We start from the raw sequence: 26,447 nt of genomic DNA on the forward strand, positions 1-26,447 counted from the left end.
GAGAGTATTTTAATCGGTTTGTATATTGCATTTAAACTCTCTAGACATACGAGTATTAGAAATTACATTTGAACATGGAAAACTGCCATTTTAATGTTCTTCTGCCCTTTAAGTCGATTCTATTTTTGGAAATCCTACCGGAGTTAAATCCTAGAAGATCTGGGATTTGGGATCTGCCACAAGCTGACCATGAGACTTGAGGACAATCGCTCTTATCCCTGCGAGTTAGTTTTGTTATCATAAAAAGGAAATAGTAATGCACATGCTTCTTGGTGTTCCTGTGGAGATAGGAAGAGAAACTGTCTACAAAAATCTCTGCCTGGTGTAAAATGCTATTCAAAGATTAGTCACCCATCCTGACAGTGTGATTTCTGCACTTTACTGCTCATAGCAGAAGCTCCTCCTCCTCCTTCTCCTCCTTCTTTTTTCCCTGCACAATTTTCAAGAGTTTTATTTGATGCATTGGAATCAGGCAGTGCTAGGACCGCCCCCCCCCACGCCCCCAACCTCCACCCCCCACGCCCCTCCGCAGAAACTCTTGATGGTTTGTGCTGGTGCTGGCTTAGGTATGTAAACATTCTCGCCCCTTTCCGGAACAGGGGCTGAAAACACAGCACTGAGCTATTTTTACTACGATTGACGCTATCTGTCCCAGGAGCAGTCACCCAGTGGATGAAATAAGAACAAATGATGGATCTGAAGATAGGTTTTATTTAGCCGGCAGTCCTCACCTCCAACACCTAGTAAGGGGAAGTCATGGGTCTCTACTGAGTCACAGGAAGACTGCAGTGGAATGGGTCAGACTTGCAAAGAATTATTACTCTACTTGGTGGTAGATAATGTGGGTGGGGGAAGCCGATTATTAGACAATTGATATGTTACAGGCTTACCTTTAAAAACTATGTTTTGAGCCCAGAGTTAGGCCTGGCAGGAGTTCTTTGGAAGATGTAGCTTCTTATCTTCTTAAGTCCAGGAAGCTGTTTAAAAAAATTTTCCGTGTAATTATGCAAATTCATGTGTCTTAGATTTCCTTCCTGAAACCATCAAATAACACTTCAGTGTGTGGGCTCAGGAGGGTTATTACAGAGAATAAATAGATGTCATTATGTGTCATTTCGCCCATCAAAAAATACAGTAGCAATTACTGCCTTGTAAAGGGAGTAAACTCAAAATGATCGTATTGCATTATCTGCTACGGGCCTGGAAAAGTTGAATAACTATCAGTTACTGTGCTCACGTAAGGCATTTGAGCCTTATCTGCTGGAAGTTATTCACAGTCTCTCCCTATCACATTTTCTATTCACTTCTTCGAAAATCATTTCAAGACAAGTGATCCTGGTTTTAAAAACACGGAAGGCAAAGGATAATGCCCTCTCCTTTGGGTTTGCTTCCTGCGGCGCCCTTGGATTGTATGAGGTCGGTCCCAGCTCCTGATATAAAATACCGGCTGTTGACTCCCAGTTCTCCTAGAAGGGCCAATTTCACAGACTGCCGGGATCAAGATGATTTTAATTAAATCGCACAAATCCCTTTGTGCTGCAACCCAACCCCCGTGCGGGCTGCTGGCCTCTGAGCCGTTCTGGCATGTATAGAGTTAACCAGGTTACCGGGATTCCTAGTTAACTTCTTTCACCAGGAATGCAACTCATGTTTACCTATATAAGGAAACCTGTTAGGCTGACCTGAGTTTGGCAGATTTTTGCGCTGACTGGGAGGCGTGTAAGCACACAGCCTGGAAAGGGGAGTGATTCGGAGCTGGACAGAGCAAGCTTCCTGCACGCCTCAGCCATTCAGCTGACCCGAGGCGGCCTGCTTGGAGGACCTCAAGGCTTGTCTCTTCCGGATCACAGCTGAGGAACGGAAGCCCCGTCCTGGGAAAAATGGGGAAGCCGGTGAGTCTTACCGATCTCTCTCTGCTGGCCTCAGCTAAGTGGCACTTCCCGCGGCTTTCACCCAGGAAGCAAAGGGAGAGGAGGCGTAGCTCAGCCTCCAACCCCACAGCTCCTTCCCGAGCAGACACAGCGCTTCGCAAATACCTCCAGGCAACTTTTCCTGCCTGTTTTATACAACAGGAACTCACAGAGGCAATGATTTTAACGCCTTAGACATTCCAGAGAGTGTTTTTACTAGCCAAGAGTTTGCAGACCCTCGTGATGAGCGAACTTTCTCATCTCTGTTGCACTCTGAGACAGTGGAAATGAGCCTTGGGGTGCTTTGGGAGGAGGCTGACTCCCCAAGGAAGTAATAGTAAATCTAAGTGGGTTCTTAAAACCACAGGCAGTGTGATACTCCGCAGAAGTGCAATTTGTCACTAAGAAGGCAGCAAAACCCTTGCATCCTGCACACGTAATAAAGGACACCTTCTGAGCCACTGAGGAAAGGAAGAAGCCGGGCTGGGCTCTTTGTTCTAGACAGTGTAAAGATCACTTGTGCGTTTTGACAAGTAGCGTGTGTCTATTTATATATAAGGCGAGAACGATGAATGCGAGCTTGATGTCAAAGGCTTTGCGGTCGGTTGAATGAGAATGGGGTGACGCTCTGGATGTGTACGGAAATCTCAGTCTGAAGGTGATTAACATGGAAATGTGAAAGTGTTTACAGGGCTTTTCAGGGTGATTGTAGTTAGGCTCGGGAACACCCAATTATAAGAGGCAACTGAGAAAGAAGGAAAAAAAAAAAAAAAAAAACTACTCCAACTGAGTTCTGGGGCACAGGTAAAACTTGGGGAAAAAAAAGCCGATTTTCTTAGACTAGAGCTGTCAAAAGTGATCTGGAATCAAGAATTGTTTTTTATTTGGAAGGATTTTTTTTTTTAATTTTTTCATGCCAAAGGGGGTTTTCTTAATTGAGTTAGCTGGGATAATTGTCTCGGAATGATGTGACTGCTCATCTTTTAAAGACATAGTGTCATTTCCCGTCCTGCCCAGTGACTTAATCCTAAAGAGTTTGGGGAACAGGACTCTGCTACTGACCGTGGCAAGTGGCACGGGGGCCCGGGTTCCGATTCCTCAGATTCGGAAACTGACCTCCAGGAGAGCCATCAGCGCAAGCAAAGCTGTGGCCAGTTTTGTTTAAGGCCCTCAACTTGAGAAAAGCGTAGCTATGCCCGGTAGCGTAGCTGCCGTGAAACCCACTCACCCCAAGGAGAGCGAAACCCCAAAAGGGACGCACATGATAGAGCAGACGTTTCAGTAAATGAAGCTTTCAACGGCAAAGGCAGCAGAACCGAGACGCCCCATGCAGACGTTTTTGAGCCATTTGGTTCTCTCAGTGCTGCTCAGGAAAACAGGAGTCTGGATATTGTGTTGCTTTCATTGGGAATCAGTAACCCAGGAGACGCAAAACACTATTGGAAAATAGACGGTTAATAACAGATGTTCATACTGGACTGTCTCACCCCGCCGATGAGATGGCCTCAGGCCAAATCAGCCGGCATGTCCGCTGTTTTTCCTGTGAGTTAATATGTACACACTTATTATATACTAATTATATCAGTGGCCGAGGGAATATATAAGCAGAAAGATAGATAAGTCTCCTGGGCTGGGGAGGGCCTCGGGTGAACGGGGGGATTTTGAATCTCATGTCTAGAGTTCTCCTTGCCACGGGCATGTGAATTACAGACAACTGGGGGACTGGGGGGCGGGGGCCAGACTCCACAACCTACCGATCCCATGGCTCCTCGGCAGCTCATTTGGGGGCAGTGAGAGTGATTATTGTCTTTAACACCTTGGTGTCAGTAGAGTCTCAGGAGGATTCCTTCTGGAAGAGGACACTTACTTCAGTGGCCAAAGCGTTCCTGCAGTGAAAGGCAGCGAGTTGGGGGCATCGGCCCCTCCGAGCCACCGCTAGCTGTTGCGTGGAGGTACACCCATTCGGCAGCCTCTTTAGATCTGGGAGACGTTAGAAAGTATCTCAGTTCAAGGAGATTGAAAACTCCTAGGGGGAGAAAAAGACAAGGGGCAACAGGCCTTCTCAGAGCCTTGGCATGCCCATTTGTTAGTATGTGTGGTGACTCCCCCAACAAGTGTAGCCTAGGAAGTATGGTCGGCTGCAGATGGGCCTGGTGGCTTTGTTTTTTTGCCCGATCAGCCTAATGAATACTCTTTCAGGCAGAATTTCCCAGTGCCTGAGCCCCAGAGCGCTGGGAGACAACGAGTGGGTCACAGACCTGCCCAGATGTTGGTCTGGCTTGTCATCTGGGCCACCGAGCCATACCTGGGCTGGATATGGCCTCCTGAAGGGTTATCTCTGGGCCACGCAGCTTCCTCCGTTGGCCCCAGTGCATTGTGCAGACGGGGTGCATTTCTGTATCTGTCATGATGCGCGACAGTTAGGAAACTGACGCTCCAGGCGCAAAATGTAGATGGCGCAAGTCAAAATTCTGCGTCAGTCTGTTAACCTAGTCCTTGGGGCTGAGTGTGAAGGAAAACATCCTTTTGTTGTCTCTCATGCTGCAGAGGGGATGTCCAGGCCCTCTGCATGTCATCCGGCTCGCCCTTTCTACTCCATAAAGAATTTTTAAAAGGTGTTTCTGCGCGTGCACGTGTGCGTGTGCGTGTGCGTGCGCGTGCGCGTGCGCGTGCACCTGCCTGTGTGTTGTTCGATTGTTAAAGATCTCCTACAAAACTGATATACAGGGTTTCCTCATGGGATCCTTTCTAACGTTTCGTTCTGGTTTACACTTCCCTTCCTCAGACTGCGATCAGGGTTGCTTTGGCGGGGATTCTGCTGGTGCCAGTGTGGCCTAGTCCAGAGGCAATGACATAAAAGAACCTGGTTTCAAAAGTTATTTATTAAATGTAAATTCCTTCCTTGGACACTGTACCAGATTTGTAAACGGCATTCCTGTCCCTGGTGAACTTTCTCTGGCTTTCTCTGCCTACCATTTGACATCCATTACCTTTTCAAAAACATTTGGCGTTATTAATTCCTGTTCCATTCATTCAGCAAATATTTATTGAGTGCCTTTTGAAGTCCCATGCTAAGTATTCTGGAGGAAAAGTGGGTATATAAGAGACAGATGAACTTAAACCAAATCTTCATGCCGCCAAACACATTTCTGCCGAGAGAAATCTCACTGCCTCTTGAGTGTACGGCATATGAAATACGAATTATTACAAACTTACGTGACCACTTCTTTTTTTCTCTGATCATCCCGAGGGACTTCCTTTAAGTCAGAGCTTCCCAGCCGGTGGTCATAAACCGGTAACGCACAGGTCAGGATGTCCACGCCTTCCGTGGCCAGATGATTTCCACATCAGGTGTGTCGGGTAGATGCCAACGAACTTAGTTACACTTACAGAAGAAAGATGCCACTTTGCTCCCTGCAGAACATCCATAAATGCCTCTTTTTATATTTTGTTCATGTAATTTTTAAGTCCACTCTTTCTTGGGGGTATCGGGGATTCCCGGGGCACCACACAAAGAAGAGAGGCTTTCAGAATACTGAGTAACTCAAGAGCTTTGATACTGGTTTTTAACCACTGGAAATGATTAAGGTTCAAGTTCCAGTGACAGTTCTCATGAAGCAGACGAAAGCAGCTGCTGTTACTTCTAAGGTTGTATATATAAGGCTTAGGACTAGGGAGCATGAATTAATAACTGGTTTGTGTCAGTAGGGTTCTCCAAGTATCTAGGGCATTGGCAAAACCAATTTAAAATATATTTATATTTGAAGAAAGGTTAGCCGGCGAGGTGAGAGACAAGACTAGGGTTTCTAGTTAAATGTAAAAGTACATTTCCATATTTTAATTAATCGCTTGCAATCACATAGAAGGGAATCGTCTGTGAGTGAACCTTTCAGAGAAATTAAGTGCCTTTATATATTATTGCCAAGGGTTCAGTTAATTTTATTTTTTATTTAAAAGGAAAATAAAAATGGATAGCGGTGCTTTGTGGAAGGTAGCATTTTCAGACATGCGTGGTGCTGCACGGCGGGATGTGTGTAAAAAACGGCTCTCGTTGGACGTCGTCATGTGTTCACTCTCCTGCGAGTTGCCCTTCACTTGTCTAAACTTGAGACAGAAATGAAATTAAGCAGAACTTCTTCAATTTGACAGTTCGAGTTTTAACATGTGACAGAACTGGAATTTTAGTTAAAAAGCTTAAGCCAGGAAATGCTGCATTATTTATAGGTATTGTTCTGCAGTGGAGGCTTTTGGTTATTTAATCCAAAATTATTTTCCCCCCTGAGTATCTAATTGTGCCGTTATTTAGGTCTGTGCTGAGCTCTCATCATGCATTGCCTCGGGGAACCAAACAGTATATAAACTCTAGAGAATGGATAATAAGTTTACTCGAGCTGATATACTTGGCTTGAAGTTAAGGAACAAAGCAGTGGATGGTGGGTTTGGCCAAGTCATCTGAAACTTCTCTGGGATTGGGTTTTCCTCCTCTATCAATGGAGACACAAATCCGCAGGTCATCGGACAGTTATGAGTGTGGAAAACGGTCGTGTCTGGGCAAGGACCTCATGCAAGGCTGGGCCTAAGGCCAACTGATAAGTATTAGTTGGATCCCAAATGGATGTCTTCAAGTCAACAGTTAAGGGATGGGAGGAGCGGAAGTGCCGGCACCCGCTGGTGGGCTGGTGTGTCATTTTGCCCACTCGGCGACTTAGAATCTGCTTTTCAGGGAAGGCTGACATGCGTTCTAGTGTCTCGTTCCGGGTCCTCTTTGTTTGTGTTCGTGCCTGTCCCCTGCATGTTTTTGAGTTTCAGACCCTTGTTTTCAAGCCTTCTGCCTTCCATAGCAATCGAGGTCAGCTCAAACATAAGCTTCCTCCTTTTAAGGTGTTTTCTCAAAAGCAACACGTTTTTGTAAACAGAAGAGAAATACTCACTTTGTACTTACTAGTTTGACAGCGTGGAAGCTTTTCCAATAGCAACGGTGGGAGACTGGGCTAGTGAATCCATTGATAAAATCCTCTTGTTTCGTTAATGACAAGTTAGAACATTTCCCTGGCTTCGGTTCATAACAGCAGTTCTCCGGGGGTCTCGAGGACGGACCTCTCTAAAGGCGTTGCGCCCCCGAAGTTACCCCGAGACCCGACTCTCTTTCTCCCGCTCCCCATTTACCACACCCCTCTGCTTTTTGGTACAAAAACACACACACAGGATAACTCCAACTCAAAAGTGATTTAGAAAAGTTGGAGTCTTAGTAAGTTGATCTTGCCTATATTTCCCACTTATGCATGTACAGGATGAACATGTGATTTAAAAAAAAAAACCAATCTACATAAGTCTAAAAGAACTCTTTCAATTAATGTAGCATAAAATATTTAAATGCTAAGAAAACATTGGTTTATAGTCTAATTGGAAGATTTTTTTTTTCTTAGTGTTGTAGCTTATCTCAAGTTCAATGAAAGTATGCCAGACATAGGGGATCTATACTTTTTTAATTTTTATTTCAATTCCAGTTAGTTAACCTAAAGTGTTATATTAGTTTCAGGTGTGCAATATAATAATTCAGCACTTCCATATATCACTCAGTGCTCATCACCATAAGGATCTACATTTTGATCAAGCCACTGCTGTGGACTGAATGGCATGGTCCTCCCTGCTCCCAGAACTATAACAAAATGATATTCCTTCCTCGTATGGTCCTACCTGGGAATGGACTTGCCCATTCACACCCGCAGGAATATCCACCAAGTTACTTCTCAGTGAGCTAATTCCTTAACCTTTCTAACACATATCCGCAAATGCATTAAGAACCAGGATGCTTGGTGGATTCCATAGACCTCCTGGGTTATCTGTCCAGAAAACTTCGCTCCAGGCCCGCCTGAGCCCTGAGAGGATCTTCCCCTGGCCTGGGGAAAACCCTTCCTCCTTTCCAGTTCTTTGGGAGGCTTTGCCGGGCACATGACTTCTCCTCTCCCAGCGGGTGTGTCTGAGTTCAAAAAATGCCTAGAACTCAACAGAAATGAAAGCGGTATGAACTTCTATGACCAAGAAAAGTTCATGGGAAGGCAAGACAACTTTATCAGGACTACAGCCTAGGCAGCCACAAGTGTAGGATACATCCCAACATCAGCCATACTAAATTAGAGAGAATTTCCCCCTCTGAAATCTCAAGAAATACAGTGTAATGCCACCACCCCACAGGGCTGCCTAAAATCTCAGCATTAGAGAATGATTTCATTATCTTTCAAGGCATCAAGAGTGTTCTAGTAGAAATTAATGGCTCTGGAGAGAACAACACCTGCAGTTACCGTACTTGCTGCTCTGGCATGGATTTGTCTCCAGTGAAGGGAATTCTTCTCCAAGGATTTCTTCTCCAAGGAAGGGAACTCATGATACATCGTCTTGCCTGCCCACGAACTTTCTGGGTCATAGAAGTTCATACTGCTTTCATTTCTGTTGAGTTCTAGGCATTTTTATAGCTCAGACACACCCACTAGGAGAGGAGAGGCCATGTTCCCGGCAAAGCCTCCCAAAGATCCTGTGAAAATGGGACAAGCGGTGGGGTAGGGATGAGGAGACAGGAATGCAGGGACGACAGGAAAAGAGAAAAATGAGGAGGAGAAGCTCAACATCCATTCAACAGTGCTCACCAAATTCCTGCTCCGAACCAGGCATCACCCTACATGCTCAGACTAAAGTAGAGCCTGCACCCCGTGAGGTAGCAGTCACGTGTCGGAGGCAGACGTTGATGCAGTGTCCCTCAAACAAGGGTAAAGGGGCGCCCAGTACAAAAGCTGAAGTGTAGCTGTATTTTGCCATGAGATTGTACTGGGGGGGCTTTCACTAATTGGGAAGGAAGTCAGAGCAAGCTTCCCCAGGACAGGGATGCTTATAGGAAAGGATGTGAGTCAGTGTGCTTGGAGGGGAGGCAATGGCCGGACGGTATGAGGGAGTTTCCAACAAGGTACGACATTCCTCTTTTGGAAAGGCCACGTGGGCAGCAACCTAGAAAAGGGGCCATTGGGGTGTCAGACTGAATGTGGGTGAACTAAACAGGAGTCTAGGAGAGGGGTCTGGGGAAAGGTGATGTCTACTCACACTAATATCGTGGCAGTAGAGAGGAAGAGAAGCGGATGGCTTTTAGCTCTATTTCCCAGGTGAAAGAGACAGGAGTGGCGGTGAAGGGGGGACATGGGTGATGGGGAAGGACCAGGAGGTGTCAAGGCAGACTCCCAGGAAGTTTGTCCACCTAATTAGGGGGAGAGTGGGATCCTTAATGACTTAGGGAACGACAAAATTGACCTGCTTTGGGGCTAGGGAGGGAAGTCCTTTGTAGGCTGCTGGAGTAGAAAATGCGCGAGCTTTGGGGCTGAAGATACTGCTGTGGGTTTAAATCCTGGCTCATCCACTTACTGGCTCTGTGATGCAGAGTTTCTCTGAGCCTCCCTTCTCCCATCTTGCAAAAAGGCCATAAACACCCATCTCACAGCGTTGCTGGGACAAGCAGAAGAACTTCATCTAGGGTCAAAGGTCCTACATACATGAGTTACTATTATTACTCCACATATTCACCAGCAATGAAGCCTAGAGGAAAGAAGGGTTATTTTCAATGACTTCCTGGGGGCTGTGGGTGAGGGCGTAGGGTGGTGTGTTGAGAATCTGGACGGCTGAGATCTCCATGCTCCGTGAGTTTCCCTAAGCGAAGTTTTGTCGCGGTTGATAACGTGCAGGCTAGCCATTCATTGTCAGTCGTCTGGGGAATGCCTTCTGATTCCATCCCAACCCTCTCTCCTCCTCTCCCTCCGCCTGGATTACGAGATTCTATATAGGAAAAGCTACATTACTTTTCTCAGCTGAGATCCCTTATCACTTGTAAGAGGACTATGGGATTTAGGAAAATGTAACCCGAGAGTTTGCACTAACAGATGAGCACACTCGGTTAACTTCACACTCCCTGGAGTGTTTGGGTGAAGGTTTTACCGTTCTGTTTTTCTAGCATCAACTTAGTGAGCGCCTTTTATATGACATGTGTAATTCCACTGCCCTTGACTGACCTCAGCGAATTCCTTTCTGGCTTCCAAACATGCTCTCGTTAAAGGGAGCCATTAGGCAGTGAAGCTGCGGCCATCGGCCATCGGGTTAGGAAAACCTTGTCATGGGCAGGTGAAGGGGAGGAGGGGGCTAAGCCCTGTGGAATCCAGGTATTAGCTTCCCTCCCTGCAGGTGTTCCGGGATTGTAGGATCCAAGTCCAAGTTTCTCCTCCGATTGCCTCCTTGCATTTCTTTCCCTTTGTTCCTTATGTGTGCTCTCAAGTCTCTTTGCTTTAGAGCCACAGTTCCTCTCTCAGTGGATTTTCAAGAAGATGAAGTTGCCCACCAAGACTGTTCAGTTATTTTTCCAGGCAAGAAATATTCGTTTTCCTACAGGAAAACATGTGGGAGAGAGTGAGAGGCTTTCCATTCTGCTGTTTCACTCGTCATGTTTGGGCGGCAGACGGTGGATACGTTTGTACGAACTCGCCAGTAACCAGCTTGGTTCTCCATCTGGATCCTTGAGATTTGACCGTGTACACCCGGACTGGGAGCTGGGCGTGTGGGAGGCTTGGGGAAGGAAGTGGAGAGGAAGCTGTCATCTGAAATAGAAGCCTTAGGCACGTTTGTAAGAGCTTCCTCTTCCCCTGCCTTCATATTTCTTTTTCTGTGCGACCACTTTGGTGCAAATGCGTTCCAAGATACAAGGGCAGTTTAAAAAGGCAATTCTAAGCCGGAATTGTATCTCCAGAGGGGCTGCCATTTCGCTGCTTAAAGATGCACTTGACTTTCGTTGTGCTGAGTTCAAGGCAGGAGCCTTCCAGGGAAATTTGGAATCAGCGTTGCGAGAGGAGTCGCTCAGCATCTGGAGGGTTTCAGATTCACAACACGGTATCAGGAAGCCAGAACTAGACAGGGTCACAGCAGAGGGAACAGTTCGCTTTGCGCATGAATGTGGTTACCTGCCAATAAATAATTTGCCAGTAGTTCAAAGATAATGAAGGAACCTGGTCAAGTGATCCCGAGTGAAGGTCACAGCAAAGAGAAAGTACATGGAATGTTATAATGAGGGAAAATGGTGAGAACTTCTGTTTTCAGACCCCCAAATAAGTTCTTGCAAAGATAAAGATGTGAGCTCTGCTCACCATCGGGCCCTCTGGGCTGTTTATCCTGCTCAGAAAGACTGAAATGGGGAGGAGGAAGGCCTCTGCCGACAGATTGTCGGCCATAAATTAGTTAATAAAATCTGTCCTGCGTTATCTCCAAAACAGCCTATTTTATATATATACTTGTCCATTTGATTTATTTGTTTCTCTGCTTACTCCAGACTGTGTTTTGGTAGCATAAGTCAATATATGAGTTTCAGATTATACAAAACTTTATTTATAAATGACCTGCCTTCTGTGGAGAAAATAGCAGTTGGATGTGTGTGTGTGTGTGTGTGTGTGTGTGTGTGTCCGTGTGTTGTATATAATTTATTGCTGTTGATCAGGAATTTCAAAGTTAACTTTAGATTTCAATATATAATACCAGTGATTTCAATTAAACATGTATATTGTTATCTGTCAAAATACATTTATCATAAACTTAATTTTTATTGCTGCTTCCAAGAACTTTTCAGGGCTTACAGGTTTGCAGTAAAGTATTTCCACTTAGGGACGTGAGTACATCCGGTTCTCGTTTTATGTCTTAGAGTCACTGTCAATGATAAAGCAACATTGTATGTACCCATGTCCATTTCTGTATATATTACATATATGCACCTGTATGTGTCCATTTGGAAGGTTCTCTATTAAGGAGGGTAAGCTGTAGCCATTGTTTACTGAATTTTTTCAAAGTCAGATGACAGATATAAAAAAGAAAATGTCACAATTTTTTACAACCAAGTTAATCATTTAGAAGATACGTGGAAGTCCAAGGAGGGAGGGGGTGGTGGAGGGGTGGGAAGAACAGCAACAAAAGAAAAGCAAAGAGAGAGAGAAGCAGGAGAGGAGAGTGAAAGGGAAGGTCCCAAAGCAGCAGAACTCGCCCCTCCCCTCCCCTCCCGAGGCTCTCTCCCTGCGCAGACACAAGCCCAGCAGACAAACAGGTGGAGGACAAAAAGAAGGGGCATGACGCAAGTCGCTAGAAAGTGCCCGAGACTGTAAAAGAGAAAGAACAAGAGGGTGAGAACAAAACAGCTGAGGAAATGCTGGCGCTGTGTAAGCAGATGAGCCAAAAGGAAGTGCAGAAGAAAGTAGGAAATGAGGAGGTCACGTTAAAACCCCAGGGAGTGTGGACTGAGACAGAAATGGTCCCTGTGCTTGAGTGGGTGGATGACAGAGAAGACTCTGTTCTGCAGGCGTCTGGATGGAAGGAGGGCTCGACGGCCAGGAACGAAGGTGGGCAGGAAGGAGCTGGGCAAGAGGAAGGCAAGAAGCAGGTGAAGGGGGAACCTTTAGCCCACGTGAGAAGACAGCCAGCCACGCGCTAGCTCCCAGAGAGTGGCCGCACGGTCATGCCCTGGGGGGTGAGGTTGACCCCCAAGATGGCACGGCTGGTCTCACCTTCGTAATTAGTCCTAAGCCGATGGTAGTGTGAATACAATTTACTTTGTTAAATGTCCCTACTCGCTAAGAGAGTGGTGTAGCCGGGACCCCACAGCTCCCAGCCTTGAGATGCCCCAGAAGAGGGTGCCTCTTCCTGATCTAACAGATGATTATTCTGGAACAGTGAATGCTAACTTGCTGGGCCGAAGAGTTCATCCCCCAGATGCCTTCCATACTTCCAGGAGTCATTTAATGAGCCCGCAGTACCCGGCTTAACCCCTATTAAACACTTTGGATTTCGGAAGGGGAGTGGGAGGGAGAGGCGGTTGTGTGTGAATCCACGTCCACTGCCAGGTCACCCGAGTACCCAGTGCTTGACTCTGACTGCAGGCTTAGAGCCTGCCCGTGGAGGTCCCAGTCGGGTCTCCTGTGGGCTTGGACTTGGTCCTTTGTTTTTCCTGTGACTTCGCTCATAATAACTTACGTTTGCAATTCAGCAGTCCGAGGAACTGTTTTAATGGCAAGTTCGGAACTTACAGGCAATCACACATTTCAAGGCCCAGCTCAGGAAACGAGTTTGAAGCGGCATGTTAACAGTGAATTCTTAATTCTTAGTTGTGTCAGGGAACGACGCTCAGAGTGGTCGGGGAAAGCTCCCCGGTTGTTGACTCCAAGTGACGTGGCTGCATTTAAAACTCCAGTGGGCAGTTGCGAAGATGGCAAGCTTTACTTGGATACCGTGCCATCGCACCTCCATTAGTGCCCTGGGTAGAATGCAAACATCTGCCTGCTTTTATTGCCCGTGCGTTACTTAAGACGTTTTGTTTCTTTATGACGTAAATCACTGGAATCAACTGTTTTTAAAGTCTCTTTTAGTGTTTCCCTGAAATGATCACTCTCTACAATTGTTTAATAGATAATTGGCCCTTTAGGTGCACAACAAATTATACAGATCAAATTTCCTGCTTTCCTGACCTTTTGCAAGAATGACGTTGGGACAAAGGTACCCGGGACCGGGGTGGAATTTGTTGTCTTCGGGGGCTGTGTGAATTGTGGGTCCACGTTAGCATAGCTGGTCAAAAGAGACCTCATGTTTCCATTTACTGACTGTGGGACAGTCAGCCTGCTGATTTTTCCCAGTAACCGGAACTTTGTGGACTTGCCTTGCAAGGGTTGGCTGTTTCCTTCCCTGTGTATTTATTTACCTTACCCTGCTGGCTGCTGGGTAATCTGTTTGCCCTGTGGGCTCTGTGCACATCCAGACAGAAGAGCTTCGGGGCAGTAAGTACCATCACTTTATTTCCAATGGACTGGCTGTATTCCAGGGCCTCTTGTTGGGAATTTTCTCTTACTTTTATGGCGAGTCAAGGTTTGAAGCCAGTGGGACCGCTCAAGACAACGAGAGCCGTGAAACCCATCAATTATGATTCCAGATTTGAGAAAAGATTGGCACAAGCTATAATGGATAGTAAAATGGCTCTCCTTAGCCCACTGATTAGAAAAGCTTTGGAGGGCATATCTATACACACGGGGTCCTCTAACTCGTAGGATGTTACAGAAGGGGCCATCTGGAAGAGTACTCTCGTGGTATTCCATAAAATATGACTCTTACTCAGATCCTAGGATTGCACAAGGGGAGGAGGCTTCCCTGGGATTCCCTAGGGCAGAATATTGGAAGATGATTGTTTGAGGATTGTGAGAGCTCCTGGAATGGGCCAAAGAATTAAGACAGGAACTAATTGGGAACTCTGAGAGACCAGACAGAACAAATGTAGAAATGTTAGTTTGTAATGATTCTTTCCACTCAACATCTATGTGTTTCTTGCTCTCTGTGGTTCCAAATACTGAATTTATGAAAATGGAAGGAAAGAAATGAGTGGGTGCCACAGGGGAGGAAGCAGGGGTGGGGAGCAAGTAGCCACTGCCTCATGATGGGGAAAGAAAAAGAATGGGAGAATGGGAAGGAGAAAACTTGAGGTCATTGCATGGAGTAAATGTTATCACTACAATGTGGCATTTAGGACATTCTGTAAGTCACAAGTAAGGGGTGTAAGGGAGATAAAATACAGTCCAAACTAATTTTATTTAATTACTTGAAAAGACTAGATGAATGATCTTCAAACTTTTACAATATTTCTAAGTATTCTCTCTCTCTCCACACACACACACAAAGACACGATGCAGATTATCCCTCCATAAGTTAACCAAAATAAAATTAATACATATATGTTGCTTCCCGCTGCAGCTAAGGAAAGATGTGGAAAAGAAGCACTCGCTTTGTTTACTCAGCCCTCAGTTTCCCACGGCCACTATCACTCGCTGTTCGATGCCCTCTAAAGATGTGCAGTATGTCCTAGAGGTTAGGAGAGCAAACTTTTGAGCCATGCAGACCTGAGGTAGAATCTCTGCGGAGCCACTTGCTGGCTGGACCTCCCACCGTTAACACTTAACTCCCTGACCTTGGCTTCTCTTACCACCTGCCTTCCAGGGTCATTTGCTAAGAGTAAATCAGAAGATGCAAATGCAGCATTCTGGATATTCAGTAAGTGCTCAATAAATGCTAGCTAATATACCATCCCTGCTAAGTTCCTTGAGACCGATGGCCTGATATTTGATAAACACAGGAGCTACAGAGCTGTCACTCTGCAGTACAAATTGTGCAAAACACACTGCCCCTGGGTGAAAGGGTACCCACTAAAAAAGTTTTTGAGTTTGTTGGCTAATACTGCTTTTACTCCAAATCACTCACGGGGTGCCTGGCTAGCTCAGTTGGTAGAGAATGCATGTGACTCTTGATCTCGGGGTTATAAGTCTGAACCCTACATTGAGTGCAAAGATTACTTAAAAATAAAATCTTAGGGGCGCCTGGGTGGCTCAGTGGGTTAAGCCGCTGCCTTCGGCTCAGGTCATGATCTCAGAGTCCTGGGATCGAGTCCCGCATCGGGCTCTCTGCTCAGCAGGGAGCCTGCTTCCCTCTCTCTCTCTCTGCCTGCCTCTCCATCTACTTGTGATTTCTCTCTGTCAAATAAATAAATAAAATCTTTAAAAAAAAAAAATAAAATAAAATCTTAAAAGAAAAGAATCACTTGGACTTCCTTCAGAGGTCCGTGGACTTAAGCAGGACTTAGGATCTTTTTGTTAATATAGTTAATGGAAAGGATTGGTAACAGGTTGAGACAATGACTTTCTGCAGTTCAAGTTCATTTTCTATCACCCTGTCCATTGTGAACTGGATCTTTATACCTTTAAAGGATCTTTCTGAGACTAGATCAGCCTGAAGTTTTGCATATGAAACTTTGCTCAAATAAATTTGGACTAATGTTACTAAAATATTCAAGTGATTGCAGGCAACTGTTGTAACATATGTTGGCTCAAAACTAGCTTTTAAGAATTTTGCCTGGAGACAAATTCTCTGCGAAATGCTTGAACAAATTAAAGACAAAGTTAAAATTTGTTTGGAAGATGATGTTTTACCCAGACTGGTTTTCTAGTCCCTCTTGGATCAGAAACATGTTAGTCCTTTTAGAAATACACATGACCTGTAGACACATTTCAAGAGGGCAAAAACCCTAATCAGGAATCAAATCCTAGTTCTAGAAGTATGCAAAAATGGCGGCAATGTTGAATGAAAGAAATGACTATCTCTAGCTCTTTCCCCTTCCTGTCACTCCTAGAGAAATGCTCTTTTGAAAACCATGTTGAAGTTATCCTAAGATATTGATAAAAGTAGACATTTTCCAAAGTACTGCACCACTAAATTCTACTTGTCATAAACATTAATTTTACTTTTTCCTCCTCTTAGACTCCAAAGCATAAATGAAGAATTCATCTGCTTGTTTTACTCAAAGATAGATTGCAAAACTTGTATCCCTCTATAGCGTTTGATAACCCACTGAGGAAAACACTTAGAAGTGTCTGTCCTTCCCACAAGCTATATAAAAATTAAAGAACACAGTTATCTTACCTTAGATCCTTGCTAAATTATCGTAGACCCCTGATCATAGATGTGCTTTCTGCTTTCACCATATCTGATATTTCAAGAGCGCTTGTTTGCCACAATGCCTTTCTGTGCAAGGGGCGGATACTTTGTCTTACAGAATAACTGACGAGGCAGGGAAACCTAAAAGATCAACGTCAAAGGGCTTGAGACATCCCTACCTTAAAGCCAGAACTCAGATCATCCGGGGAGACTGTGTAATTTGGGTTCTTAGCTAGAAAATCTGCGGTAGAAGCATCACCTGTTCATCTGGCGGGATACCCATGGCCTCCTTTCTCCTTTATTGTTCCACGAGGGACTGTTCTGAAATTAGCTTTTCCCACATGCACATGGAAATGATGTTGATCGTAAAATGGTTCGGAGTCTATGCAGTGGCATAAGATACAATTTAGTTGGTCATTGTCCATTCGGCCATGTTTGTAAACCTACAGTGTTCAGGGAGATCTGCCGGGTGCTTAAGGAGAGCCAGAATATGTTGGAAAATCCAGCATCTTCCACAACCTCAGAGGGCACTGTGTAGTGGAGGACGAAGGCACTCTAATATAAAACACAAGCCATTCATTTGTTCAACAACCATTTATTAGGCACCTCTTTATTAGGCTACGGAGACACACATTTCCTGCCCTCAAGGAAATTACAGTTTGATAAGGAATTTTAAATAGGTGCTAAGTAGAAGCACAAACTTAACATTTTCATTAGAAACATAACTTATGTACAGCATGTGTGAAGAAAGCTATGATCTGCTGAACGTCAGAAATAACAACTCTGGCTCGCACAGATATCAGCGTTGACCTCATAAAGACGGTGTAATTGACAGAAAAGGACTGAAACTGGTTTGTTGGCTCGTTTTTCTTTTAACTCGTTTGCAAGCCGGGACTTACGTTCCCATTGTCTACTGGAAAGAGTTTAGGGATGGTTGAAGACAGCGCTGAAGTTTGAGTGAGCCAGTAAAAAGACAGATGGCTGGGCCCAGCTGCAGGCATTCTGAGTCTACTGATCTTGAGGGGATTGTTGGGGTGGGGGGGGTGAGTTGGGGGCACCTGAGACTCCACATCGCTCTCGGGTTTGTCAGCACTGTGCCTGCTGCTGGTCCGAAGACCCTGTTCTGAGTAGCACGGGTTTCAGATCCAGACCCACATGGAATGCCTCCTAGATTCTGAGAGAGCGAAAGGTGGTGGGAAATCTGCACTTTCGGTCATGGCCAGTGCGGTGAAGTAGCCAACTGCCCACTCTCACGTCATCACGAGAGATGTTCCTCCGTGCACCGTGCAGGGCCTCCAAACCTGACTGGTAAGGCTTTAGATTTGAGGACTTGTAATCTTCAAAACTAGTTCAACCCTCTCCAGTCAGCGTAGTCAACTCGTTAACCACACAGCTGTATAACCTCCGGGGGACTGGTGAAAAGGGTTTGTTTGCTGTGGTCACAGAACTTTCGAGTTTCTCGTTCCCATACACACCCGGAAGTGTGATTAAATGCTGTTTGCGTGTTCCCACTCTGCCGTCCCCGATCACTTGCCCATGCTGTGAGACAGTCTCGAGTTTTGAGTGAGGAAGCCACACAAGACGTTTATTGAGGGAGGCTGTGGCAAGGACAGATGGTTGGATGTGAGCTGACAGCGCCCCTAAGAGACAAGTAAATCATGTCCCTTCTCCCATGATGAGAAACACCCTGTCTTTGGTTGTTTCCATCTGTAATTCTACTGGGGCGGCATGTTAGGATGAAAGTAGTGATTTAAAGTAGTGATTCAAGATGGAAGAAGTGATTCGATTTCTTGTCCTGACTCAGCCCACGCTGCCTGTTTTGTGAGTCGTGACCCTTTCGGGTCAGTTAAGTGCTCTGGTCTGGACTTACTGGGTCTCTCAAATGAGAATGCAAGATGGCAGGGAATTTTTTAAAGTAACGTATAAAGTATTATTTCCTTCAGGGCACAAGTCTGTGAATCATCAGTCTTACACAATTCACAGCACTCACCACAGAGCATACCCTCCCCAGTGTCCATCACCCAGCCTCCCCATGTCTCCCCCCAGCAACCCTCAGTTTGCTTCCTGAGATTAAGAGTCCGTTATGGTTTGTCTCCCTCCCTGGTTCCATCTTGTTTCATTTTTCCTCCATTTCCCCCGGGACCCCCTCACCCTGCCTCTCAAATTCCTCATATCAGAGAGATCATATGATAATTGTCTTTCTCTGATTGACTTATTTCGCTAAGCATGATACGCTCTAGTTCCATCCACGTCGTTACAAATGGCAAGAGTTTGTGTTTTTGATGGCTGCATAGTACTCCATTGTAGATATAAACCACATTTTCTTTATCCATTCATCTGTTGATGGACATCTAGGTTCTTTCCATAGTTTGGCTACTGTGAACATTGCTGCTATAAACATTCAGGTGCACGTGCCCCTTTGGATCACTACATTTGTATCTTTAGGATAAATACCCAGTAGTGTAATTGCTGGGTCGTAGGGTAGCTCTATTTTCAACTTTTTGAGGAACCTCCATGCTGTTTTCCAAAGTGGCTGCACCAGCTTGCATTCCCACCAACAGTGTAGAAGGGTTCGCCTTTCTCCACTTTTCTCGCCAACATCTGTCATTTCCTGACTTGTTAATTTTAGCCATTCTGACTGGTGTGAGGTGGTGTCTCACTGTGGTTTTGATTTGTATTTCCCTGATGCCGAGTGATGTTGAGCACTTTTTCACGTGTCTGTTGGCCATTTGGATGTCTTCTTTGCAGAAATGTCTGTTCATGTCTTCTGCCCATTTTTTGATTGGATTATTTGTTCTTTGGGTGTTGAGTTTGATAAGTTCTTTATAGATTTTGGATACCAGCCCTTTATCTGTAGTGTCATTTGCAAATATCTTCTCCCATTCTGTCAGTTGTCTTTTGGTTTTGTTGATGGCAGGGAATTTTTAAAGGGCCTTTTCCGTGACATCGTTTGTTATCAGGTGTTTCTGGGGGTAATGTTAAAAAACTTATTTTGAAATAGGTGGAATGGTAATTTTTTGAAAGTAGCAAATGTGAAATCCCCATAGCCCAGAAATTGTACTCTTGGACATTTATCCCGGATAATTGAAACAGTCACATAAAAACCTGTACATGAACGTTCACTGAAGCTCTACTCACAGTAGCCTGAGCCTAGAAAGAACCCAAATTCCCATCAACAAGTAGAAGGTTAAGGAAGCTATGGTATACCTACACCATGGAGAGCCACACAACAATGAAAGGAGTGAACGAATGAACTATTGATACATTCAACAACCTGAAGGAATCTGGGGAATTCAGAGTAAAAAAAAAAAAAAAAAAAAAAAAAAAAGAACAAAACAAATTCAAAGTAAAAAAAAAAAAAAAAAAAAAAAAAAAAATCTACCAAATTGCTCCATTTACATGACATTCTTATAATAACAAAACTTTAGAAATGAAAAACAGGTTAGTGGTTGCCAGGGGGTTAGGGATGGGGGAAAGGGAGGGAGGTGAGTGTGGTTCTAACAGGAACACAAGAAATCCTTATGGTAATGGAATTATTTTCTATCTTGATCCTCGTGGTAAATAGACAAATCTGAATATATGATAAGTTCATATAGACCTAAATACACACACACACACACACATACACACACACATCAGTACACACAAAACTGGGGAAATCTGAATAAAATCAGGAGATTATATCAATGTCAACATTCTGGTTGCAATGTTGTACTATAGTCTTACAAATTGTTACCATAGAAGGCTATTAGGCAAAGGGTACAAGGGAGTTCTTTGTGCTGTTTCTTAAAACTGCCTGTGAATCTACAATAATCACAATAGAAATTCCAATTTTATAAAATCTTTTTTTAAGAAAAAAGTAATATAGGACTGTTTTGTGTGAGTCACCCCCAAGTCACCAAAAACTGATGGTGTTAAGATTTAAAATGTCAAGCTATACTCAGTAGTTTTTACTAACTGTTCATTGACAGATTTTCTCTTCTACTTTTGTGAACTTTGTGAAAGTAAGCCAATCAAATGTACACGAAGAAGTAAGGGAATGACCATCCATAGCAAGGATTGGCAGACCGTGGCCTATAGGCCCAATCCACGTTGCCACCTGCCTTTGTACAACCCATGAGCTAAGGATGGATTGTACACTTTTTAGTTTGAAAAAGATTCAAAAGAAAAAGAATATGTCGTGACAAGTGAAAACTATGTGAAATTCAAAATTGTCTCCGTGAATAGCTTTATTGGTGCACAGCCACACTCATTCATTTGTGTATTGTCTGTGGTGGATTTGGGGGCTACAGCCGCACACTTGGGTAGTTGGGACAGAGAGTGTCTGACCCATGCAGCCTGAAACATTGACTCTCTGACCCTTTACAGAAAAAGCATGTCCACCTCTACGCTAGAGGGATCACTGCCCATGATTTGCTGGTCTGTGACAGCTTCCCGTTGTCACCTGAGTTTCCTAAGGTAGTCCTGACAAGAGACATATGGTTTCCAGGCATTCCCTGAGAAAAATGAGGAAAATAACGCTAACAGTTCACGACATAAACTCTATAGGAAAATGTCCTAAGTGTGACTGCCTGAGTGAGTCGCGTGGAATCTTGGGTTATTCAGCATGCCTCCTCTGCCCCTCGGGCGGAAACATTACACTTTATAAACTCAGCCTGTAGGACAACAGGCATCTGTTTCGAAAGAGCAGGGTTTCTTGTGCACAGGAAAGAATGTGGTCTCAGAGCGAGACAGAGTTGGGTTCAAGTTCAAATCACCGTTCAGTCATCTGCCAGCTACATGACCCATCTTTCTAGAGGTTCTTTACTCTTTTTTAAAAGAAAGATCATAATACCCAGGCTCCGGGGTGTCGAGAGGATTCAGTGAGCCCATATGTCAGTGTCTGGCATGTAACGGGACTCAGCAAATGCTACTCTCTGGTACAGAAGCCCACTGGTTGCTTTGTTGTGTGTCTGGGCTCCCTCGTGCCTCACATCCCTCAGTCGAGCCCCGGAATCTACAAAGGGGCACCAGGATCCTTTGTCAGACATCACTCTGATTCCGTTTCTGCAGCATTCTACACCGGTGTCTGTGGAGTACCTTTTTTCAAAACTAGATCATCTCCCTCTTGCCCAGACCTCTCCACTGAGAGAGCCGAGTATAGGCTCTGACACAATGGAATATAAATCAAATCTAGTTTTCAATTATAGGATGAAATATGTCTTCTGTGCTGGGGGAACCCTGCAGATTGATGTTATCCCAGTAGGCTCAGCTCTAGTCTCCAGGAATAGGCCAATTCAGGTTTTAAAATGTTTTCAAGCCTTCGGGCTATGGAGACAACCTTCTTGGTGAAATCGCACAGTCTGAAGGGAAACATGCAGGGGAGCAGCTGGCCGGGTCATCACAGGCGAGCGTTCAGCTCAAAGAGCACTGGCTTGTGATTAACTCACTGCAGTGGTTCAGCGGGGACCCGGGCGTGCTTCCCACACAGCTTCTCCTAGGGCAGACCAGGCTGGTGGCTGGGAGTCCTGTGTTCTGTGCCTCACACTGTCTGCAAAGGACATAAAATCTGGTCTCAGATACCCTCCCCACTCCAGGCCAGGCAGAGCAGGACTAGGATGCCTGCCGTGCTGACGGACACGTGCATCCCCGATCAGGACTTCCGTCCCCATAGATGCCCCTAGAGGAGGTGTGTGAGACGCTGCTGGTAATCTAGCTTCTCGCCTCACGGGACCTTGGCATGGCAAGCGGCTATTGCTTCCTCTGTTTTGTGTCTGGGCTGTCTTTTGGGGGGGGGGGGGGGGGCAAAAAAAAAAAAAGCTGATGAATGATTGATTTTTTTTTTTTTTTTGATGGAGTCAAATTTGTATTTTGGAGTTTGTTGATCTTTTTTTGCTTCAGAGCTATGGCTTAAATTACTAGTCCCTTTATATCTCCCCTCATCCCCATGTGTCTTAAGGACACGGCAACCTAATAACCAGCAGAATGCAACTATTACATACATTAGTTCTTGTATGTAATGAGCCAATGTACATTTTTTCCATGTGGCTACTCAAGTTCTGCTACCTAGAGATGAATGAGAATTCTCTGTCCCTGGGATAGCCTGCCCCCCACCCCCAACACTCTGTCAGAACTGTCCCCAAATAATGTCACCAGGGATCTCCTTGGCCTAATCCACTTAGTACTTTTGCCCTTACTGTATTTGATCTCTGTGATCATTTCTATTGCTTCCTTCTGACATTTCTAATGCACTGCTTCCCAGATTTTCAAGTTTTAGAGACCAGTAATTTTTTTTAAGATTTTTATTTCTTTATTTGAGAGCGAGCAAGAGTGAGAGAGCATAAGCAGGGCAGGGTGGGGAGCAGCAGAGGGAGAGGGAGAAGCAGGCTCCTCCCTGAGCAGGGAGCCCCCTGCGGGGCTTGATCCGAGAACCTTCGAGTTGTGACTTGAGCCGAAGGCAGATGCTTAACCGACTGAGGCACCCAGGCGCCCTGGAACCAATATTTTTTTTTAATGGCAGGTTTTGCCACTGATGATATACCAAAAACAACACAAAAAAAACCTTTATAAGATATCTAAAAATGGATATTTTGGCATCAAAAATCCAAACAGAATATAATTTTAGACTAAAGATCCCTTTTTTTATATGAAATACATCTAGCTCTATTAAGAAACAAAATTGTCTACATTTTCTTCACTACTGTTCATTGGAAACTTCATCACAGATCAATCCTAGTCCGATCCCCCACCGTTCCAAACTCTGATACTGTGACGAAGCCCTTCCTGGGTTCGAATTTGAGCTCCTCCACCTATCAGCATGTTTCCTTGCACAGCCTTCTCATCTTCTCTAGTCTCCCCCAGGGCAGCACAGATCAGTGCCAGCCAACCACCTCAGCCGTAGGGGGCAGTGAGAGTATGGGAGTGCCCCCCCGCCCCAGCTATCCCAGCTGTCTGAGAGGATGCCTAGTACTCCACTTGCAACAATGGATAGGTCATCACCAAGGGATCTTAGTGATCACAGAGAAAATAATGGGCATATTTTGGGACTTCACTTTGGACCAAACGTGCCTAAAATATATAGAGAGAGAGAACATTCCATGTAATGACGATGGAATACACATTCTTTTTCAAGTGCGTGAAGATATTCTCCAAGATAAACCAGATGCTAAGTCACAAAACACTTGTTAACAACTTTTAAAAGATTGAGATCACATCAAGTATCTTTTCTGATCATAAAGGCATGAAACTAAAATTCAGTAACTGGAGGAAAGCTGGAAAATTCACAAATAATGTAGAAATTAAATAACATCCTCCCGAACAACCAGCGGGTCAAAGAAGAAATCAAGAGAGACATAAAAAAAAAAATGAAATGAAAACACAATATATCAAAACTTATGAGATGCAGCAAAAACAGTTTACAGCAAAGAGATTAAGAAAAAAGAAAAATCTAAAATTGAAAACCTAACTTGACACCTCAAGGAACTAGAAAATGATAAGCAAAGTTAGGAGAAGGAAAGAAATAACAAACATCAGGGCAGAAATAAATAGAAACTAGAAAAACAACAGAAAAGATCAATGGAAATTGACAAAGAAGATAAAGCTGACAGCATCTTACTTCCTGATTACAAACTATATTACAAAACTATAGTCCCCTAAACAGTATGGTTCCACCATAAAAAGAGACACAGACCAACAGAACAGGCTAGAGAGTCCAGAAATAAACACATGTCTATCTAGTCAACTAATCTTTGACGAGGAAGGACAGTCTCTTTAATAAATGGTGTTGGGAAAACTGTATATCCACCTGCAAAAGAATGAAACTGGACCCCTATCTTACACCACTCACAAAATTTACTCTTATACCACCCACAAAATTTATACCACCCACAAAAATTAACTCTAAATTGATTAAAGACTTACATGTAAAATCTAAAACCGTAAAACTCCTAAAAGAAAACATAGGGGAAAAAAGTTCCCAGATTAGTCTCAGTAATGACTTTTTTGGATATCACACCAAAAGCAGAAGAAACAAAAGCAAAAGTCAACAAGCAGGATGACAGCCCATGAAAAGCTTCTGCACAGGAAAGGAAACAATCAGCAAAATGAAAAGGAATCCTAGAGAATGAGAGAAAATGTTTGCAAACCATATATCTAATAAGAGGTTGATTTCTAAAATACATAAGGTACTCATGCAACTAAATGGCAAAATAATAAATAACATGATTAAAAACTGGTCAAAAGACCTGATAGACATTTTTCCAAAGAAGACATACAGATGCATATATGAAAAGGTGCTCAGCCTCACTAATTATCAGGGAAATGCAAATCAAAACCACAGTGAATTATCACCTCACACCTGTGAGAATGGCTGTTATCAAAAAGATAAGAGATAACCAATATTGGCGAGGGTGTGGAAAAAAGAGAATCTCTGTTTACTGTTGGTGGGAATGTAAATTGGTACAGCCATTATGGAAAATATATGGTCATTTTTTCTCAAAGAATTAAAAATACAAGTACCATATGATCCAGTAATTCTACTTTGGATATATATCCAAAGGAAATGAAAACAGTATCTCAAGGAGATATCTGCACTCCCTTGTTCATTGCTGCATTATTCACAATAGCCAAGATATGGATGCAGCCTAAGTGCCTGTTAATGTGCGGATAAAGAAAATGTGACTATATCTATATAGATATAGAGCTATTGAGAGAGAGAGAGAGACAGACAGACAGACAGATGGATAGATAAGGATAATGGAATATTTTTCAGCCATTAAAAAAAGGAAATCCTACAGTTCACAAGATGGATGAACCTGGAGGATATTGTTCTAAGTGAAATAAGCCAGACAGAGAAAGAAAATACTTCATGGTATCACTTGTATGTGGAATCTAACAGTCGAACTCAGCAGAAAGAGAGTAGAACAATGGTTGCCAGGGCCTGGGGGTGGGGGAAATGGAGAGATGTTGGTCAAAGAGTCCATACTTTTGGTTGTAAGATAGTAAGTTCTGAGGATCTAAATTACAGTATGGTTACTATAGTTAATAATCTTGTATTATATACTTAAGATTTGCTGAGAGAGTGGATCTTAAATATTCTCACCACACACACACACACACACACACACATAAAAGGTCACGATATGAGGTGATGAGTGTGTCACTTGACTTGAACATGATAATCATTTCACAATGTATACATATAAAAACCATTGTTCTATACTTTAAATATGTACAATTTTATTTGTCAACTTTACCTCAATAAAGCTGGGGAGCAGAGAAAGCTAAGAGAAGCATAATAAATTTTTAGAATAAAACGAAAAAAAAAATAGAAAGGAGAATAGAGGTTACCAGCACCTTGGGGGACAGGGAAGAAGGGGGAAATGGAGAGCTACTGTTTAATGGACACAGGATTTCAATATAGGAGGATGAAAAACTGCCAGAAATAGATAGTGGTGACAGTTACACAATGATGTGAATGTACTTAGTGCCACTAAATGATACACTTTAACATGATTTAAAGGGTAAGTTTATGTCATGAATATTTTACCACAATAAAAAATAATTTTTAAAAAAGAGTGGCTTCTGGGGTGTCTGGGTAACTCAGTTGGTTAAGCGTCTGCCTTCGACTCAGGTCATGATCCCAGGGTCCTGGATGGAGTCCCAGGATTAAGCCCTGTGTCATGCTCCCTGCTCAGCAGGGGGCCTGCTTCTCCCTCTGCCTGTGCCCCCATTTATGCTTGCTTGCTCTCTCGCTCTCTCTCTGATGCTCTCCCTCAAATAAATAAAATCTTAAAAAAAAAAGTGTGGCTTCTCAGAGTAGAGTTCTTAAAAACAGGTATGTTAGCTGATGGCTTCATAGAGACAGGCATAATGAAGAGGACCACCATAGGGAGGGACAGGACAGAGAGAGGCATCATAGACTGATTGCATCATAAACTGGTTCATCACAAAGAAGGACTCATAAAAAGGGGCGTCATAGAAGGTCTTACAGAGATGGACATCACAGGAAGAAGATTTGATGGTTAT

The 26,447-nt window shown here is 44.0% G+C and overlaps 1 protein-coding gene across 1 annotated transcript in view; it reads left to right on the forward strand.

Annotated features, from left to right (window-relative positions):
* Positions 1–1,716: 1,716 nt before the first annotated feature.
* Positions 1,717–26,447, forward strand: part of MID1 (midline 1) — a 343,241-nt gene continuing 318,510 nt past the window's right edge. The window contains exon 1 of the mRNA XM_059386248.1: positions 1,717–1,892. The gene's annotated coding sequence lies outside the window, so the exon portion shown is untranslated. The remainder of the gene's footprint in view (positions 1,893–26,447) is intronic.

Source organism: Mustela nigripes, chromosome X (assembly GCF_022355385.1).
Source record: "Mustela nigripes isolate SB6536 chromosome X, MUSNIG.SB6536, whole genome shotgun sequence".
NCBI classification, from domain to species: domain Eukaryota; kingdom Metazoa; phylum Chordata; class Mammalia; order Carnivora; family Mustelidae; genus Mustela; species Mustela nigripes.